General features: G+C 59.2%; 1 protein-coding gene across 9 annotated transcripts in view; it reads left to right on the top strand.

The window, feature by feature from the left end:
* The window catches only part of AGPAT3 (1-acylglycerol-3-phosphate O-acyltransferase 3), a 130,124-nt gene that overhangs the window by 60,788 nt on the left and 50,704 nt on the right, over positions 1-18,632 (top strand). The window contains exons 1-2 of one of the 9 annotated variants that reach the window (XM_077119122.1): positions 9,811-9,924; positions 11,267-11,323. The exons of 4 other annotated variants lie outside the window; for them this stretch is intronic. The gene's annotated coding sequence lies outside the window, so the exon portion shown is untranslated. 4 more of the 9 variants (XM_077119125.1, XM_077119121.1, XM_077119123.1 and 1 more) reach the window with 4 other exon arrangements.

Raw genomic sequence — 18,632 nt, 5'->3', positions numbered from 1 at the left:
CCGTGCTTTTGTGAGAACTGAAATTCAGGAGCAGCGGAAGGAGAGAAGTTCCGCAGCTCCTTTCACTCGGGAAACTCAGGGCCTTGTCATCACAGCTCTGGATTTGCAGCAGGCACAGAGCACGTCCCCTGCTACAGGGCGCAATGCCGCACAGGCCTTTGGGGACACTGTGGGGACACGTCCTTGAGCTGTGGTTAGTGACGAGCGTTGGGCGTGGGGGAGCGGGGAGCACGCGGAGGTACTTGGCCGAAGGTTCGCCTGACCCTGCTTTGCTTGATGTGCTCGCAGGCAGACGTCAGCCCAACCTGCATTTGAATCCTGTGCCCTCCAGTTATTTTGTGGTCTTGGGGGGGGAATTATTTGGAAGTGGCAGTATTGCAGCATGTTAGAGCTATTGTGATCATTAAATGAGTACTTTGTGGGAAGGACCTAGCACAGAGCGTGGCTTCTGTTTGTAATGTCTTGCTATGTCCCCCGTGGCCTCGTGCTTGGCGTGTCCATTGCAGTCAGCGTGGCTGTGCCTCTGGGTGCTCCCTGCCGCTCTGTTCTCTGAGTGTTGGCCCCTCCTGCGGTTTTCACTTGTTCATCTCCTGTTTGTCTATGGTTGGTCACTCCCCTCTCGTGTAAGTGTCCCAAGGGCAGGAGCTCCAGGGGTGCGGGAAGTGGGCGGAGCGCGTCTCTGATGTTTGGTGAAGGATCCTTGAGCTGATTCTCCATCGTCTTCTCTCAGGCTGGCCCTGAACCCAGCATGGTCTCTTCGTCTTCCTCTTCATGGCCAGCCACATGGCAGTTTCCCTGGACACAGGGGCGCGTCCCTGTGGGTCATGAGAAGGGGATCTGCTTTTTAAGAAATGATGCAGTAGTAACAACTGCAGATTTATGATCACACATTTTCCAGTATCTGATGTTCTAAAATTACTCGCTGTTGGATAAAATAATCAGCCTGAGTTTCCTCTCGATTGCGTGAGAAAAGGGCTGTGGAGCTCCCATGGGAGATGTCTCTAGTTTGCAGGCGGTTTTCTTGAGGTTTCAGCCACGTGTTCCCGTGGGAGATGTCCTGCCAGCCCCACTCCCCGGGGCCGATGCCCTGCTGGCGGGAGCGTGGCGGCCCCCCCGGCCTCGGCCCCTTCCCCGCGCTGACCCTGCACAGACTTTGCTGCCTGCCTGTCCGCCCTCCCCACGTGGGCTTTGCTAAGTGTCTGTTGAAACCTTTTGCCCATTTTTTATTGGGTTGTTTAACTTTTTCTTAACAAATTGTAGAAGCTCATCTATACCTTTGTCAGATATGTGTTTTGCTAGTATTTTCTTCCATTCCATGGCTTGTCTGTTTACTTTCCTAAGGGTGTCTTTTATGGGGCAGAAGCTTTTAATTCTGTTGAAGTCTGATTTCTGTGTTTTATTCCACTTATCACTTTATGTAACGTAAAAATAAGAAATACGGATATTCTCCTGCGTTCTCCTCTAAAAGCATTCTATTTTATGTTGCTGCTCTGAGAATGTTTCGGGGCATTTTTATCATATTTCCTGTCCTTCTCTTTTAATGATTTTGCGAACAACTTCAAGTTTCCAGATCCAAGGGAAAAAATCCATAAATGCTGTGTTCTTGTGACATTTCCTTGTGTAACACGTAGAGATTGGCATCATTCCCCTGACCTTGAAGGAGCCAGGGAGTGTGAAGCCCGAGGAGGGGTGAGGGCCGGCGGTGGGACCCCCAGGCGGGAGCCGCCCGTTCTCCCTGCCGCGAGCGTGTTCCGACTGCAGCCAGCTCAGGCTCGGATGCCGGCACGTGCGGTTCGGCAGGACTGCTCCTGGGGAGGGTTGACAAGGCTCCTGTGAGAATCATGGTTTCAGCATGGACTCAGCGAGACCCCGAGCCTGTGCGCTCTGCGGGCTTTGCTTGGGTGCGGCCTGAGGAGCGCAGGGCGCTGCCCTCCTGTCCTCTGAAGCTAGTGGATCTGAAGCACCTGCAGTTTCCCCTCGGCCCTGCCCCTGCGGGCTCGGGGCTCGCCTGCCGCTTGTCCCTCCTGCCCCAGGAGAGGAGGAGGGACGGTGGCGGGATGGAGCCCACCGGAGCTCCCCGCGGTGGCCGTGGTGTGGTGTCCCGCAGGAATCCTCGCGGGCGCCCGGGCTGCGGGAACCCACGCAGTCCTTGCCGCATTCTCACACCACAGCCGCCGTGGCCGCGGCAGGGCCGGCTTGGAGGGCGCAGGGCGACCCCGAAGTGAGAAGAGGGGTGGGGCTTTCTCCGAGGAGCGGGAAAACCAGCCACCCAAGGCAGGGGCTGCACGCCCCGCGCCGAAGGGGATTTGGAAACCAAATGTGTCGGGTGGGCCCTCCCGGAGTGGACGGGCCGCGTGGTGGTCCCGATGCCCGTCGATTCACACACACACACACCCCCCCCCGCCCCTCTCGGGCCGGAGTCAGGAGGGCAGGGTTTGGGGGCAAAGGTGAGAAAGGGGGCCCGGCTGCTGAGAGACCCTGAGAGGCTGGCCAAGGCAGTGGCCCCTGGGGCAGCGCTGAGGGAGGGCAGCACGGGTGGCCTGGAGGTACACTTGGGTCCCCGCGAGCCTCGACCGAGAGGCCAGCTGCTGGAGCAGCTGTGCCCCACCTGAATTTTGGAGGTGCCCTTGTGCTGGTGTGAGTCTGTGCGGCCCCAGGAAAGCCGTGCTCCCTAACTCTGACTCGGTGTTGCTGGGGGAGGGCTTTTGATTTAGTTTCCATGGGGATGTGACCCACCCAGGTGTGGGGGGGACCTTTGGATTAGATGTTTCTGTGGAGATGTGTGGGAACCCCCACCCATTCCTGGTGGGTCACTTAGTGGAGTTCTTTAAGAGGGAACCGTCTTGGAAGCATCTCAGTGCTGACAGAGAGACGAGTGGAATGCAGAAGGAAAACGCCCCAGAGAAGCTGTTTCAGACCCAAAGCCACAAGCCTTCCCTCTTGGGGGGGGTGTTTGGACCCATCAGCCTTTGTTGAATCAGGGTATCTTTCTCTGCATGCCTCAGTTTGGACATTTTTGTGGCCTTAGAACTGTAAACCTGTAACTTAATAAATCCCCTTTATAAAGCCAGCCCGTCTGCTGGTATGTTGTATTCCACAGCTTGAGCAAACCTGTCCCTGTGCGGCCGCGTGGAGGTGTGCGGGGCACAGGCTGCAGGAACCTGGCAGCGATTCCCAGGAACGGCGTGGAGGGCGGGGAAGCAGGGAAGGGGGAGGAGAGACCCTGAGAGCAACTGGGAAGTGGGAGGCAGGGGCCTTACAGAGCCCGGTGGCGCTGGGACCTTGGGAGGGCCTGGTCTCTGCACGCAGTGGAGCCCGCAGCCCTGGGCCACTGGGACCCCAGGCAGCGGGTGTCAAGGGAAAGGGGGTGATTCACATGCAAAGGAGCCTGAGGAGGGGCTGCCAGGGCTGGTGAGTGGGCAGTGGCACCCAGACACCCAGGGGTGGGGGCCAGTGAGGGCGCGCTCTGGTGGGGAGGGGCATGAGTCTGCGTCACAGCATCTTGGGCCTCCGTGCCCAGGAGAGCGGGGTCTGCCTGGCACGCTGCGTCTGGGGGTAAGTACCGCACCAGCTCGCAGAAGGGGTGGCCAGGGCTTGAGTGCTTGTGTCACCGGTCTGGGCCCGTCTCCATCTACGACCTGAGACTCTGGAGGGCAGGGCCTAGCGGGCGTCCACTGCACAGCTCACCCGCTGTCTCCCGAGGAGGGCAGGATCCTCTCGGCTGGTGTCCCCTGCCCGCACGGGCCTGGCACCCGCACACACCCGCGTGGCAGTGCCTGCTTGTTGCTGAGGTGGAGCTGGGCCTCGCCGTCGGCAGCAGCTCTCAACTGCCAGCAGAGGACACGTGGGAAGTGAGCGCCAGGACCGGGATGAGACGCGGCAGGCTGTGGCGATGGGCGGTTGGAGGTTGGGCCGTGTCCTGGCACGCGGTGGACGGGCACTGGGCCTGGTGGGAGGCCGTGCTCGAGGCAAGCCCCATACGGGGCGCTCATGGGACGGGGCAGCCAGCAGAAGCAGCCGCTGCCCAACTTCCCGGCCGCTGATTCTGCCCTGTGGCCATCCTGCTGGGTTGCCACGCCCTTGCCCCCATGAATCCAGGAGCCCTGGTAGACGTGGCGAAGCCCCCAGGACACAGGACCCCCCGCAGCCCATGGGAGGGCAAGTCTGTTCTGGCCTCACCGCTGGGCTTCTGCCCCCCCCCTCACCTCCTGTGCTGCAGGGGCTCTAAGGCGTCACCCTGCTCTGGCCACCTCTGGTCTCGGCACCTGGCCCAGCAGCTCTTCCGAGCCGGCCCCACCCGAGCTCCCTTGCTGCTCCCGAGGTTGGCGCTTGTGCCATGCCCACAGGCCTGAGGCTCCTCCACCCTGGGAGCCCCCACCCCCACAGCTCCTGCTTGTGAATTCACAGACTCCGGCAGCCACCTTGGCCTGGTGGCTTCTGCCGCAGCCACCTGACCCCTGACCCCTGATCCCGGGCTGCGGGACTAGAGCCTGGCAGCAGCTCCCCAGGCTCAAGGAGGGACAGTGTCCCTCCCCTGCAGGACACAGACTCTGGGCAGGAGAGACAGGGAAGCAAGGCTGCCCCTTCCAGCCATGGAGACCCAGCAGGGTGGGCCCAACTCGAGCTTCTTGGAAGCTGCCTGAAGGCCCAGCCCCATTTCCTGGGCCCCGAAGGTCTGGACCCCTCTGGGCAGGCTGTGCAGGGGACCCCACCTAGAGGGGAGGCCTGGGCCAATGTGGCTGGCCCGCCGAGCCTGCAGGACAGGACGAAAGCCAGCACTGTCCCTGCCCGCTCTCCTGGGGTGTGGCTGGTTTGCTCCACAGCAGCACAGCGGGAGCCCAAGTGGGGACTGAATGTGGGTACTGCTGTCAAACCCTAAACCACGGGCGGGGGCTGAGGGGGGTGGGAGGGGTCTGCAGTGCCGCCTGCTGACGGCCAGCCACCCCAGCCGGCCTGAGGAATCCGGGGAATGGAAGAGCCAGGACGTGTGGGGCTCGCAAAGCAGAACGAATCCCTGCCTGAGCCTGTCCTGGCAGAAGCTCGGAGCGAGCAGTGGCCACAGGCAGCGGTCAGGGTGGGTGCACAGCCCACCAGCACCTGCCATGTCCTGCCACCCCACAGGGAGAGGTGGGCTGCGTGCAGGGCAGGGAGCACGGCCGGGGGGGGGACACCATTGGCTGGGGGGCCGCCACGGCCCTTAGACCCCGAATCCCTTGCTCAGCACTTCCCCGGCTGCTCTGGGTTTAGGACTGTTTCAGTCTGCTGAAGCTGCTGGAATGCGACAACCAGGCGTGGGCAGGCTCTTAATAAGGGGATTTATTTAGTTACGAATTTGCAGTTCCTTGGAGGAAGGCAGCTGGCTGTCTTCTGGCTTTCCGTGCCACTTGGGCAGGCACACGACAGCAGCGTCTGCTGGGCTCCCCTCCCGGCTTCTGGGTTCCAGGGCTTTCCCTGGGTGAATCCACTCTGTCTCCCCCAACGTCTGGGCCTGAGCTGCTGAGCTCTCTTCTGACCTCCTATTAAACCCCCAGCTCGTTGAATTGAAGTCACTCCCCGTGCAGGGCTCTCCCCTTCGCCTACCGCAGATGCAGCGTGCTGGTGACCTGAGTCCACAGGGCAGAACAGCAGGTGCCGCCGCCTGGCCAGGCTGACCCCCGCGCCTCACTGTCACAGGGTTGTGGGCCAGAGCCAGCGGGACGTGGGGGTCTGTCCCTCCAGCCCCTCTCGCTGAGTGGCAGGCGGCCAGGGATAGGATGTGGGGTGGCCTGTCTAGGAGCCTTAAGATGGCACGTGCAGCCCCCGGGGCTGGTCCTGGGACCAGGGTGCTCCCGGAGGTCCATGTGGGGGAAATGGGCTGCGGCAGGCACCGTTACCGCCTTGGCCTCCCTCGCCCAGCGGTCCGCCAACCTGTGGGGGAGTGGCAGTCATTCTGGTGGCTGCAGCCCCGAGAAGAGTCCTCCTAAAACCCAGGCAACACTCAGAGTGCCTCCACTCAGAGATGCCCACATAGGGCCTCTGTCTGCCCACTGTCCAGGCTTAGTCCGTCCCCAAAGGCCCCGTGATACCCACCACACAGGGACCTTGTGCAGATGTTGGGCCTTGGGCAGATGAGCCCGTATGGGCTTCTGGGGGGTGCTGTGTGGTCTCCTGCCAGGCCCCAGGGCGCAGCTTTGTCTCACTCTTCCTGGAGCCCAGCTGTGCCCCTCGGGGCTCCTGCAGCGGGACCCCCGCCCCTGCACGCGGGGCTTCCCCTCGTCTGCACGTCTCCACCGGCTTCCTTCCCTTGGACAGGCTCATACTGGTTGCCAAAATCTTGACATGACAAGGTTGTTCCCTCCCCGTAAGCAGGAAAAAAAAGACAAATGCAAAGCACATTGAGTCTTTGGGGTGCTCGAACCCAAGTATCTTTCTGCAGAGAAATCTCTGGTTTTATTTTTTAATCAATGTGCTCTTTACCAACGGTTCCATGTTGTAGCCACATTTACTTTAAGATGAATGAATACTGCTGCCCCCAGGTCCCGGGGGTGGGGCCATGATGACCCTGTGGTCTCATGCCCTGGACACTCCATCGAGCCCGTGAGGGAAACCCAGGCCAGGAGATTAGTTTGAGGAGTGATGATAAGAGAGAGTCCTGGCTTCTTGTCATCAAAGGGTATCACCCTCAGTGTTCTAGTTTGCTAGCTGCAATATACCAAAAACGGAATGGCTTTTAAAAGGGGAATTTAATGAGTGCTAGTTTACAGTTCTTAGGCCAAGAAAATGTCCAATTAAAACAAGTCTATAGAAATGTCCAATCAAAGGCATCCAGGGAAAGATACCTTGGTTCAAGAAGGCCAGTGAAGTTCAGGGTTTCTCTCTCAAATGAGAAGGCACATGGTGAACACAGTCACAGTTTCTCTCTCAGCTGGAAGGGCACATGGCGAACACGGCATCACCTGCTAGCTTTCTCTCCTGGCTTCCTGTTTCATGAAGCTCCCAGGAGTTTTCCTTCTTTTTCTCCAAAGGTCGCTGGCTGGTGGACTCTGCTTCTCGTGGCTATGTTGTTCTGCTCTGCTCTCTCTGAATCTCATTCTTCAAAACATTTCCTCTTTTATAGGACTCCAGAAACTAAACAAGACCCACCCAAATGGGTGGAGACATGCATCTACCTAATCCAGTTTAACAACCACTCTTGATTAAGTCACATTTCCAGGGGAGATGATCTAATTACAGTTTCACACATACAGTGCTGAATAGGGATTAGAAGAAGCGACTGCCTTTACAAAATGGAATTAGGATTAAAACATGGCTTTTCTAGGGTACATACATCCTTTCAAACCAGCACATACAGGTACTGTCTGTATTTTGGGAAATGCCAGAAAAGTTTAGATGAAAAGGTAGTCTCCCTGATGGACATAAATCCAAAATAGTCCAATCAAAGCTTGCAGCTTGCAGCTGAAAGTACCCAAATCCTGGCCAGAACAGTAGGTCAGAAGGCCTGCTAGTATCACGAAATAGCAATCCCAAAGGTAAACCCTTCCATGGCGGCACCCCTCAGCCCTTATAATGTCATCACGCTTACAGATTCTTTCCATCTTCCCCAGTCACCCTCTGTTTTTGGCTGTTGGCTTCAGTCTCCTCATGATTGCACAATGGCTGCCATCGCTGCAGCTATCACATTGTTACACAGATAAATCCAGAAAAGTAGAGTTTCTTTTTGCAACCTTTGAACAGGGGCAAAAACTTTTCCAGAAGTCTCTGGGAGACCTCCCTTACATTTATCGGCCACCCTAAGGCAATCACTAGCAGCCAGTTTAGACAGTCAGGGCCCAGGCATTGCACCGGCCATACCTTCCCCTAGGCACTGCCGTGCTTACTTCAGTCAGCGTCAGGAGGAAAGCAGCACAGAGTAGGTGTGTCCTGGCCTCTGGTCATTTGCTAAAACGGAGACACAGGCCTGGTTGTGTAAGCAGGGCCCGAGGGCAAGCATGGGGCGTGGGCCCCCATGGAGAGGAAGGGGGAGGGGTCGCGTGCTCATTGTTGTCTGGTAGGAGAGCTGAAGCCTCCGCTCTCCCCTCCCCCCACACATACCGTCTGTCTGTCTTTCTCTCTCCTTCTTGGGTTTCTTGGGGCATGTAAACTTCTAACATGATTAAATGGAAGTTTGCCTCATTTCCACAAATTTGTTCACTTTTAATATCTCATATCCTAACTAGGGAAAGAGGTTTAGTTCCTGCTGCTCTTTGGGATAGAAGACCCTGCCTGAAGAGGAGAGGTGGAGACTCTTGAGTTCACAGATATTCTTCCTGCAGAGCTCAGCTCTGTAAATGACCCCAGCACCTGACCCCCCGCCCCGCGTCCCCCGAGCCTGCACCTGACCCCCCAACCCAGGTGCTGCCCAGCAGTGGTTGGTCGGTCACCAGGCTGTGGTGTGATGGGGAGGGGTCATCCCGGGGCCAAGGGGAGGCTGTGGGGTCTCTGCTGTGTCTGCATCTTCATGGGCTCTGAGAGGGAGCAACGGGGCATCTTCAGGAGGCGATGTCACGTTTGGGGTCTCAGATACCCTCCTTCCATGCCCAGGGGCGGGTCCGGCTGTGTTTGAGGCAGCAGAAGGTTCTTGGCTGTGCCAGGCCGCCCGGGCTGGGCAGCGGCTGGGCTGACGTGCTGGGGAACGGGGTGTTTTGCGTCCAGTGCCAGGGAGAATGCCCGAATCTTGTCCTTCATCTTGTCCCTACGCAACTTGGTCACTTTGAGGAAATGCCCTGGCTGGAGTAGCCTCCAGCCGGCCTGGAGATGCAGTCACCTCCCCATGCCTGCTGGCCTGTGGTGGCCCCTCCGCAGTGAGCTCCTGGCCCTGGGCCCCCTGCCACCTCTTCTAACCAGTGTGGCCTGTCCCTTGCTCAGCCCCAGGAACCGCAACCCTTGCAGATTCCGAAGTTTCTGGCCTGGGAGACTGCGAGGCGGACCGTGTCGAGTTGAGCACACCTTGAGGCGGCCTGGAGAGCAGGGGAACAGAGCCGTTACCCCCAGCTCTGCACACAGGGCGCCCCTGCACGGCCGGGCCTGAGCACGCGCTCATGGAAGTGGTCTGAGCGCGGAACCGCCCCCGGGCTGCTGAACAGGGGTCCTGGGACCCCACTACTGAGTGCAGGGGCCTCTCATCACCCCGGGGCCTTACAGAGCATCCCTGCCAAGCCCTGAGCACAGTGCCTGCCTCGCCCCACCCAGCGCCGAGACCCCCAGGGTCAGGGCCACCTCAGGGAGGAAAGGGAGTGCAGCTCTCAGCCTTCAGCCCAGGCTCAGCGCCCCGGTGACCTGCCTGCCACGCCCCCGACCCACACCCCTGACTGCCTGTGCCGGGCAGCTCCTCGGCCCTGAGCTGCTTATTGGATTAGGGGCTGGCCGCTCAGCGGGGCGGGCAGGGGCACCTGCAGCTTCCCCTAGCCTGCTGGAGCTGACCTCCTGGCTGGAGGGCGCCCACCCCGCTGAGAAGGCTGCCAATCTGCTGCGTTTGCATTCTCACCCTCATCCTCCTGGCTGGAGTGCACACGGCCCTCCCACCGTCCCCTCCTCACTGACCACTAAAAGCTCCGGGACTGGACCCAAACATGCTGGCCAGCTACTCGGCCTGCCTGTTCTCGGGGGTGTGTGCTGTGCTGGTGGCCGTGGCCTTGGCCTATTACTTCTACTGGTGAGCGGGCTGTGGGCGGTTCTGCGTTGGGGTGGGGTGGCTGTCCTCGCAGCTCCCTCCCTCCTCCCCTGGCCCCTCCTGTTCCTGCGTCTTGGTGAACTTTCTGCCCCACTCAGGTGAGGTGCTCCTGGGCGGGGAAGCAGGTCTGTCGTGGGGTCCCCACTTCACCAACGCCCTGGGGGATTGGCAAATGCCCTTCATCTGGAACTTTCTGAAGAAGGGTGGGGGTCTCACCCTGCGTCACATGGCATACAGTAGGTGCTCGATGAGTGTCTGAAAAGGATGGAGGGGAAGGCGTGCAGAGGCGGTGAGGGCGCCCCGAGAGGGCGGCTTCCAGTCTGTCTTCTTACTCGTGCTTCTCACGTCTCCAGGGGTGCAGCGAGGTGGGGGGCTGATTTCACGGTGGTCTGTGGAAGGAGCAGGAAGCAGGTTGTTTCCACGGATGGAGGGAAGTGGGTGGTGTACAGTCTGAGTCCCCGCCGGCTCTTACTGGGAAAGTCCAGACCCCACAAGCATCCGCGATGCCCAGTCGTCCCGGGTCTGCCCCTCGGCGCCATCTGTCCGTCCCTGCAGGGGTCACGTGGTACAGCAGCCGCTGGCAGCCCCTGTGGGCATGGGTGAGAGACCCACGCCAGGCCTGGGGAAGCCCCGAGCCTCCGCCTGGGTGCGGCTCTGCTGTCCGGGGTGGGGCGCAGGCCCCTCCCTGCCCACCATGCCCTGAGCTTCTACCCGGCACACCCACACACCCTCCTCAGCATGCACATGTATGGGCAGGACCTCTTTCTCCTATCTGGAACTTTCCCTTGGCTCGATCATTGGCATTGGTGAGGGGGGGGCAGTGGCTCAGCCTGGGCAGGGGCCGGAGCCCCACCCCGTGGAAGATGGCCCTGAGGTCGCCTCCTGGACACTTTGTTTACGTCAGGTGGCTGATCCCATTTACAGAGATTTGCAGCGCTGAGGCTGGTGTGTGGTGTGCAGGGCCAGGGAGGGCTGGCTGCCGAGGGAGGGAGCCGCCTTGTCCCTTGGAGTTCCAGGCAGCGTGTGAGGCGGGGCAGCCCTGCCGAGGACCCAAGCCCCCCCGGACAGAATGACTTCTCCGTTGAGCAGAAAGTGCAGGAGAGTTTGGAGAGGGAAAGGGGGCGGGGGTGCAGGCGGTCCTTGGCTGCGGGGGTGGGGGATGTTTTATCCATCCTCGTTCAGCCCGGTTGCCCCATTGCGTCACCGAGGCAGTTGAGGCAGGGAGAGACTCTGGTCCCGCAGCCCCGGCCCCTCCCCGCGGGCCGCAGAGCCACCGTGCATGTCCTTTGGGCCCCAGGCCGCCGCTGCACCCCTCTGCTGGGCACACAGGGACAGGAAGCCAGTTGTGGCTGAAGCCAGGGAGAGCCGTCCTTCTCTCGCCTCGTATCCTAAGCAGTTGTAAATGGTATCCTCCTACTGAAGTTATCATGGGTGGCCTCAGGCATTTCCCCCACGTGCAAGAAATTCCTGCCACTAAGAAAGAGGAGAAAGACGTCTTAGCAGCCGGTCTGTGGTATCTGAGGTCAGCTGGTCGCAGAAGCCGCAGTCCTCCCCTGGCCATTTCCCGCCTCCCTGCAGGCCCAGGAGCGGTGCCGGCCAGTGGGACGCCTTCCACCCTTCCAGTGACCCTTGCGGGTAAGTTCCTCCTCCATCCTAGTGAACATGTGGTTAGCCCTCTGTTTCCTGTAGAAAAACAAACTGGGATGGGAAAAATCTTACTTGAAATTATAGCAGTAGCTGATTGAACGTCAGTGACTTATAGCCACGTCTGAGATTTGGATCTCAGCCCTGCCCGTCACAAGGAAGCAGGAGTGTGTGTGTGTGTGTGTGTGTGTGTGCGCGCGCGCGCACGCGCACACATGCACATACGCACGTGCGGGGGGGCAGTCTAAACCTTGCTAACACGGAGTGTGCAAGGGAAAGGAAGTCTGAATTAGTGACACTTGTGAATAGAGTGGGCGGAGCTTCCCTGAGCACGCGGAGAAGGAAGCAGCTAAAATCGCCTTCTCTCCTGTGGAGCTTCTCAGTCCTTCCGACGGCATTTCCAGTGTCTTCTAGCCTGTCGTGGGGAGTGGGGGATATGTAGAATTTCCCAAACTAGTGTGGAAGCAGAAGTGGGTCCGGGAGGCGTGTTCTAGACCCCGCCTGCCCTGCCGGCAGCACAGGCCCCCCTGCCCAGGGACAGGCCGCCGCAGCCTGGAGGGACCCTCCTGGGCGGGAGATGCAGCCCACCGGCCGGACTGCACACTCTGCAGGGCGTTAGGAAAGCATCACCTTCCAGCGTTAAAGATGACGCTCTTCCCTCATCAGTGTGAGTCCACGTGTTAGAATGGTTTCACCTTATTATTTTAAAAATGGTAACATGCACTGGTTTAAGAGAATCAGGCAGCGCGATGTGGAGTGAAAGGCAAAGGTGTCCCACGGTCCCCCACCCCTGGGCGGCCCCTCGGAGCCCGCCCTCAGCCCCAGGAACGATGGGCGTCCCTGTCCCTGACTCGGTGATGAGGTTCGGTTCCGTCCACTTCCCTGAGCGCCTGCCATACGCCAGGCATGAGTCAGGATTTCAGGGTCCTCAGTGAGTAACTGGACAAAACTTCCCAGTTGATGAGGGGTTCACTCAGTTTTTCTACCTCTCTCCCGTCCCCCAAAGCTGCCACTGAGGTTCTTAAGTTATATTATTTTTAGTTATTGTACTAGTTCCCTTAAAACTTTAAGGTATTTAAAATTTTATTTTTTGTTTCATCACTTTTAGTCAAAAATATCAGCTTCCAACTATGCAAGATAATTTGGGCTTATAGCACCTGTACTCTGTTCTGTCATTGTAATTGAGTCCTCTGTGCTTCTTTTGTGTTCACAATAAAATAAAAATCAAGAATTTGCGTTCAGGGTAACATTTTTAAAAATTAGTTGCTGCAGAAGCCACAGAGAAGGAACTGTGACCCCAGTCACCAAATCTGTGCTGCTCAAAGGACAAATGGCAGAAAACCGGGCCTTGCGTTCGTTTATTTACATTTAGAGCACAGTTTCCTTGCTTAGCATTTTTATTGCTTGAAAACTTTTCCTTCATCTTATTTTTGACAGACGGGACATATTCCTTCTTCAGAACCAAAAGCTCCTCCGTTGAACACATTCCACTTTGTCCTTGGGGTCAGTCCCCTGCCCTCCCAGTGTCGTGTAGACCAGCCCCCACCCCCTTCCTTCAGGCGGCACCCTGGGGCTTCTTTTCGCCACACCCTGGGCCAGTTTTCGTCATCATAAATCCATGTCTTCCTCCTCGATGGTGTCCCTCTTGCTTTGCTGGGCCACGTCCTCGATGGGTCCTTCCGTACAGGACAAATGGAAGTCCAGGTTCCCGGATTGTGCGTCCTGAGGCAGCTGCACGCTGTCCCCGGGGTCCCTCAGCGTCCTGGTGGGAAGCACATGGGAGCCAGACCAGGGAGGGAGGAGGGGCCGCGGGGCGGCCCAGGGGTGGGCAGGGGTTCGGGAAGGCAGGACGGCGACAAGCATGGGTCCAGGAGCTCCTGCCACCGACAGGGTTCATTTCAGCAGAGCTGCAGTGGGGAAGCAAAGGGCGCGGGGAGAAGTGGGAGGTGTGTGGTTCAGAGTCTCTGACACAGTCAAGTGAACAAAGCTTGGATTATGCCCCAGTCTTTGTCTGCTCGAGCATCAGCTCCCAGTGCCCTGTTGTGTTTCACGGCCATGGCCCCACGTGTTTCAACCTGCTTGTCACAAAGCCATAAAAAGTGCTCGTGAAACGGATAGTGCTTAGGGGAGAAGTGCCCACTCCGTACACTTATAATTCAAAAAAAGGATTTGCGTTAGAAATGTCTTTTCTGAAATAGTTACGTTATTGTCTTGGTTCGCATTGTCATTGGGCATGGTTTTTGTGTGTAGGTTGGAATTTTGGAAAATCAGTGTAACAGGAATACGGGCGTGAAGACAGGAAACAGAAGGAGCAGCTGGGGAGAGAGACCGTCACACCATGGGCTTCTGGTGGCAGGAATTCTGGTGTGCATTTCCCAGAGGTACCGGGACGAGGGCACAGCTCTGCAGATGCTGTGGGCACAAGCCTTCCATCCCATTGCAGCTTCCAACAGCTGCGACAAACGTGAGAGGGAGGGCTTGGGGTTTATATGCCAATTAGAAGTCATTAAAAATGAAAAGCAGTTAAATATGTCTTAATGTTTCAAATTTACTGCTAAGTAATTGGCCAAAAGATAAAAGCTTCTTTTCCATTTTTGAAAGATTGATGTGCGTGGTAAATGCTATGGGCAGGTTTCCCCAAACATAAATTCCATAAATGGAATCAGGAAGTGTCTTTTATTGGCCTTTTAATTGAATCCCCACACAGAGCCAAGCAGCTCTGATCTCACTTTTCAGTTTCATTTGGTCTAAGAAAAAATCCCTAAAACGAGAATTGCAGCGACTCCACACTCTGTCCTGACTGGGCAGAGCCTCTGCAGCCCCTGCCTGCAGGCCTGGGCTCCTGGGCACACTCCCCCCCCCCCCCCCACCGCAGGCCTGGGCCCCTGGGCACACTCCCCCCCCCCCTGCCTGCAGGCCTGGCCCCCGGGCACACTCCCCACCCTGCCTGCAGGCCTGGGCCCCGGGCACACTCCCTACCTCCTGCATGCAGACCTGGGCCCCTGGGCACACTCCCCACCCTGCCTGCAGGCCTGGGCCCCGAGCACACTCCCTACCTCCTGCATGCAGACCTGGGCCCCTGGGCACACTCCCCACCCCCACCACGCCTCCAGGAAGCTCTTTCCTGGGAAGAGGAGGGTGGTGTGCTGGGGTAGCTGCTCACCCAGGGGGAGGAGGCACTGCCAGGGGTCCAGGTCTACATGGGACCAGCGGCCTGGACACCAGGAGTGGCCGAGGATGGGTGAGTGCCCCTCATCCCCACCTGCTGTCCATGACGCTGACGCCTTTTCGAAGTTCTTAGTAACATTTATTCACAATTGTAACAGTGGTTGTTAGTCCACATTGCATGAAATTAGAGGAAAACCAGAAAAAAAGAACACATATTATTTCACTGCCCGGAGTTTACTCCCGTGGATGTTTTGGCTTTTTCCCAGTGTGTGTGGGTGAGTGTGCATATGCCTGGGGGCGAGGGCGGGTGTGTGTATGATTACAGAGTGTTTACATACTTTTTGCAGTCATGTTTTTTCACCTAGCAATACATCCTCTGCCTTCCTCATCACAGGGACTCGTAAAACTCGGCTTCCCACGGCGCCTTTTCGGGCCACCTCCGCAGTGGGACTGCACTGTTCACGCAGTCGGTCGACTCCCGGGGCCTTGGGGAAGCCCAGGTTTCCCAGCACCGTCCGTGACCCTGCCTGCCTGCGCGTCCTGTGCGCCCTTGCCTTCCTGACTTCTCGGGGGTTCTTTAGATTCCTTCGTGTGGAACTGCTGGGTTAGGTTTTGGGGTGCAGAATTCCAACCTGCCTCCCTGGAAGGGACATCTGTTGTTTCACTTTGCTTTTCAGAGCTGGTGGCAGATGCGTGTTCACCTTTCCTGTGGGTAAGGCCTTAAAAAGCGACCGGAGAGCCTATGCTGGCTCAGTCCCCGTGCCCTACCCTCTGACGACCCCGTTCTTTGCTCTCCCAGGGCCACAGGGGCAGGGGGACCCCGGTTTCGGGGACGGAGAGGAGAGGGCATATGGGTTGCTCAGCTCTCAGGGTGACGCTGCCTTGGCCCTGGCTGGAGCAGGGAGCTGACGTGGCAAGCAGTGGCCACCCCCCTACAGGAGGGTGCAAGGTCTGTGAACTATGGCCCAGGCGGGCTTGGGTGGGTCTTCCTGCGCTCTGCCACTTGGGGTCCCTTCACGTCCATCTCTCTAAGGCCGACGGAGGGCCGGGCCGGGTGGCGGGATGCAGGCGCTGGACGTCAGCTCCACAGGGCAGCTGGAAGCTTGGCCACTTTGCCGGCAGCTGCCCGTGGGTGTCCATCCCTCAGTATCCGGGTGGCCTCTCAGAGTGCCGGGCTTGGGCAGGAGTCCTCGCTGCAGCCCTGCCTGAAGTGAGAAGGGAACATAGGCTTCCCCTGGGGAAATAAAACCGCTCCTGCCTGGTGCGGTAGCTTAGCTGGGAGCCGGGGATGCTGCATCCCGGCCGCCCACTGCAGGGAGCGGGCAGTGTCATGGTCTGCGTCTAACAGGGGAGACGGTGTCCCTGTGCGAGCACAGTTCTTCGTGCCCATCAGGAGGGGCTGGCGGGAGGTCCCTGATCACTCGGCGTCTCTGTCTCTGAGGGTCCTGGGCAGGCCGTGCCCTTCCCAAGGGCTGCTGAGGCTGGCACTGAGGTCCAGGGCACACTCCTGGCACTGCTCGTGGGCGAGGCCGTGTCCACGGACTGGGGCTGCCCCATGGAGCACACAGTGGCTGCAGGACCCCAGCCTACCTGTCCCCGAAAGCATCTTCCCTCCTCCCTCCTTCCTCCTCCCACAGGCATGTAGTGAGGCCGCGGTCTGATGGGCACTGCCAGGCTCTGGATGTGCGACCCGAGCAGGCCACCCCAGACCTGGGGCTCCACGGAGAGACAGACGTGGGGACCGGTCCTGGGCACAGCGGGGGCCTCCTCATCTGCCTTAGCTAAGCCTAGTTTTAAATGTTAGATGTGTGTCATCTCCCCGTCTTATGAGCTGCTACGGATAATTTTCATAACTTCTGGCCTCCCCTGCCCCCAACTTCCCTCATAGAGAGACAGCTTTCGTGGCCGCTTTTTAACTATCACTGTGGCACCCTCTGGGCACCCGTTGCCTCCACGCAACTCGCCCTCCTCTTCTGCGTCTTAAATTGTCACACGTCACTGGGCATTCATCTGACAGGGCTGCACTGCATGTCTGCGGGATGGCCCCCGTCTCCTGGACTCCCATCCCGTGCTCTCTCATCCCCTGCTCTCCATCCCTTGGCCTCCTGTCTCCTGTTCTCCCGTCCCCTGGCCTCTGTCCCCTGGACTCCCATCCCCTGGACTCCGATCCCTGGACTCCCGTCCCCTGGCCTCCATGCCCTGTTCTCCCATCCCCTGGCCTCTGTCCCCTGGACTCCCGTCCCCTGGCCTCCGATCCCTGGACTCCCGTCCCCTGGCTTCCATGCCCTGTTCTCCCATCCCCTGGCCTCTGTCCCCTGGACTCCCGTCCCCTGGCCTCCGTCCCCTGGACTCCTGTCCCCTGGCCTCTGATTCCTGGACTCCCGTCCCCTGGACTCCTGTCCCCTGGACTCCCATCCCCTGGCCTCTATCCCCTGGACTCCCATCCCCTGGACTCCTGTCCCCTGGCCTCTGATTCCTGGACTCCCGTCCCCTGGACTCCTGTGCCCTGGACTCCCATCCCCTGGCCTCCATACCCTGTTCTCCCATCCCCTGGCCTCCGTCCCCGGACTCCTGTCCCCTGTTCTCCCATCCCTTGGCCTCTGTCCCCTGGACTCCTGTCCCCTCCTCTCCTGTCCCCTGGCCTCTGTCCCCTGGACTCCCATCCCCTGGCCTCCATCCCCTGGACTCCCGTCCCCTGCTGTCCCATCCCCTGGCCTCCGTCCCCTGGACTCCCGTCCCCTGGCCTCTGTCCCCTGGACTCCATCCCCTGGCCTCCATGCCCTGTTCTCCCATCCCCTGGCCTCCATCCCCTGTTCTCCCATCCCTTGGCCTCCATCCCCTGGACTTCCGTCCCCTCCTCTCCTGTCCCCTGGACTCCCGTCCCCTGGCCTCCGTCCCCTGGACTCCCATCCCTTGGCCTCCATCCCCTGGACTTCCGTCCCCTCCTCTCCTGTCCCCTGGCCTCTGTCCCCTGGACTCCCGTCCCCTGGCCTCCGTCCCCTGGACTCCCATCCGCTGGCCTCTGTCCCCTGGACTCCCGTGCCCTGCTGTCCCGTCCCCTGGCCTCCGTCCCCTGGACTCCCATCTCCTGGCGTCTGTCCCCTGGACTCCCATCCCCACCCCATCCTGTGGGAGGAAGGGTTGTCTTTTTTGTCCTCATGTCCCCAGCCCCAGGCCTGGGACAGGGCAGACATGCCCCACAAATGAAACAATTTGCAAATAGGAGAGGGCAGAGCAGGGCTGGGCGGGTTGGAATAGTTTATGCTGGTGCAGTGACAGTAATAGCTTATCTAACGTGTTTGTTAAAGGCAGAAGCACATTTTCCATGAGATCGGAACACTGAGCTTTGTTTAAAATCAGCTGTGAGAGGGCAGGAGAGCTGGAGATGTTCTCATGTGAACCCTCTGTGGCTGCGAGCAGCCTCCGCCTGGTGCAGGGGGTCGGGCCGGGAGGGGGCAGGGCTCAGGGAGGCCGGATCTGAGCTGGCCGTGGGGAGGGCCAGTGAGCCTGCCTGGGAACTGGGGCTCTGAGAGGGCAGCGAACCTCGAACTCTCCCTAAGCCCTACCCCGATTTGCTGTTGTTCCACTGGAAGTCGACTGTTACTTCACCAATCTTCTGCCACCTGTGCCCAGGACTCTTACCCGTCACCTGCCCGGCCAACGCACACACGTCCACTCCAGCCACACTCTCAGAAAGGATTTCGGCAGGGCCCTTTGCCTTGTAATTCCAGGCTTGCTCTGCAGCCAAGGGCTATTTGTGTTTTGGGGAGGTGGCTACCACGGCAGAGCTGGGCTGAGTGGTCACTCGGCTGTCCTCACTCTGCCCTGTGTCCTACTGGCTGGCCACCACGTGTCACCACTGGGCAGGGGGCCACCATCTGCTCGGCCCCAGGACCACGGCCGCCCGGGGTCCAGAGGAGACCAGGGGGCAGGAAGGACAGGAGGTACGGTAAGGAATGCCCGTCCCCCCAGATGGCCCGGCACGCCGCGCCCAGACCGCGGCTCTCCGCTTGCCACGCCCGAGCTGCTCTGTGTCCGGCTGCCTAGGTCGAGGTGCTGGGGACAGGGAGGGGTAGACAGCAACAGACTGACTTTTCTCACTTGCTAGGAAGAGAAGTTGTGGGAACCAGCC

This window comes from Tamandua tetradactyla, chromosome 10, assembly GCF_023851605.1.
Source record: "Tamandua tetradactyla isolate mTamTet1 chromosome 10, mTamTet1.pri, whole genome shotgun sequence".
NCBI lineage: Eukaryota > Metazoa > Chordata > Mammalia > Pilosa > Myrmecophagidae > Tamandua > Tamandua tetradactyla.
Note: the sequence above shows the minus strand (reverse complement) of the source record. Positions and strands in the feature narration are given on the sequence as shown.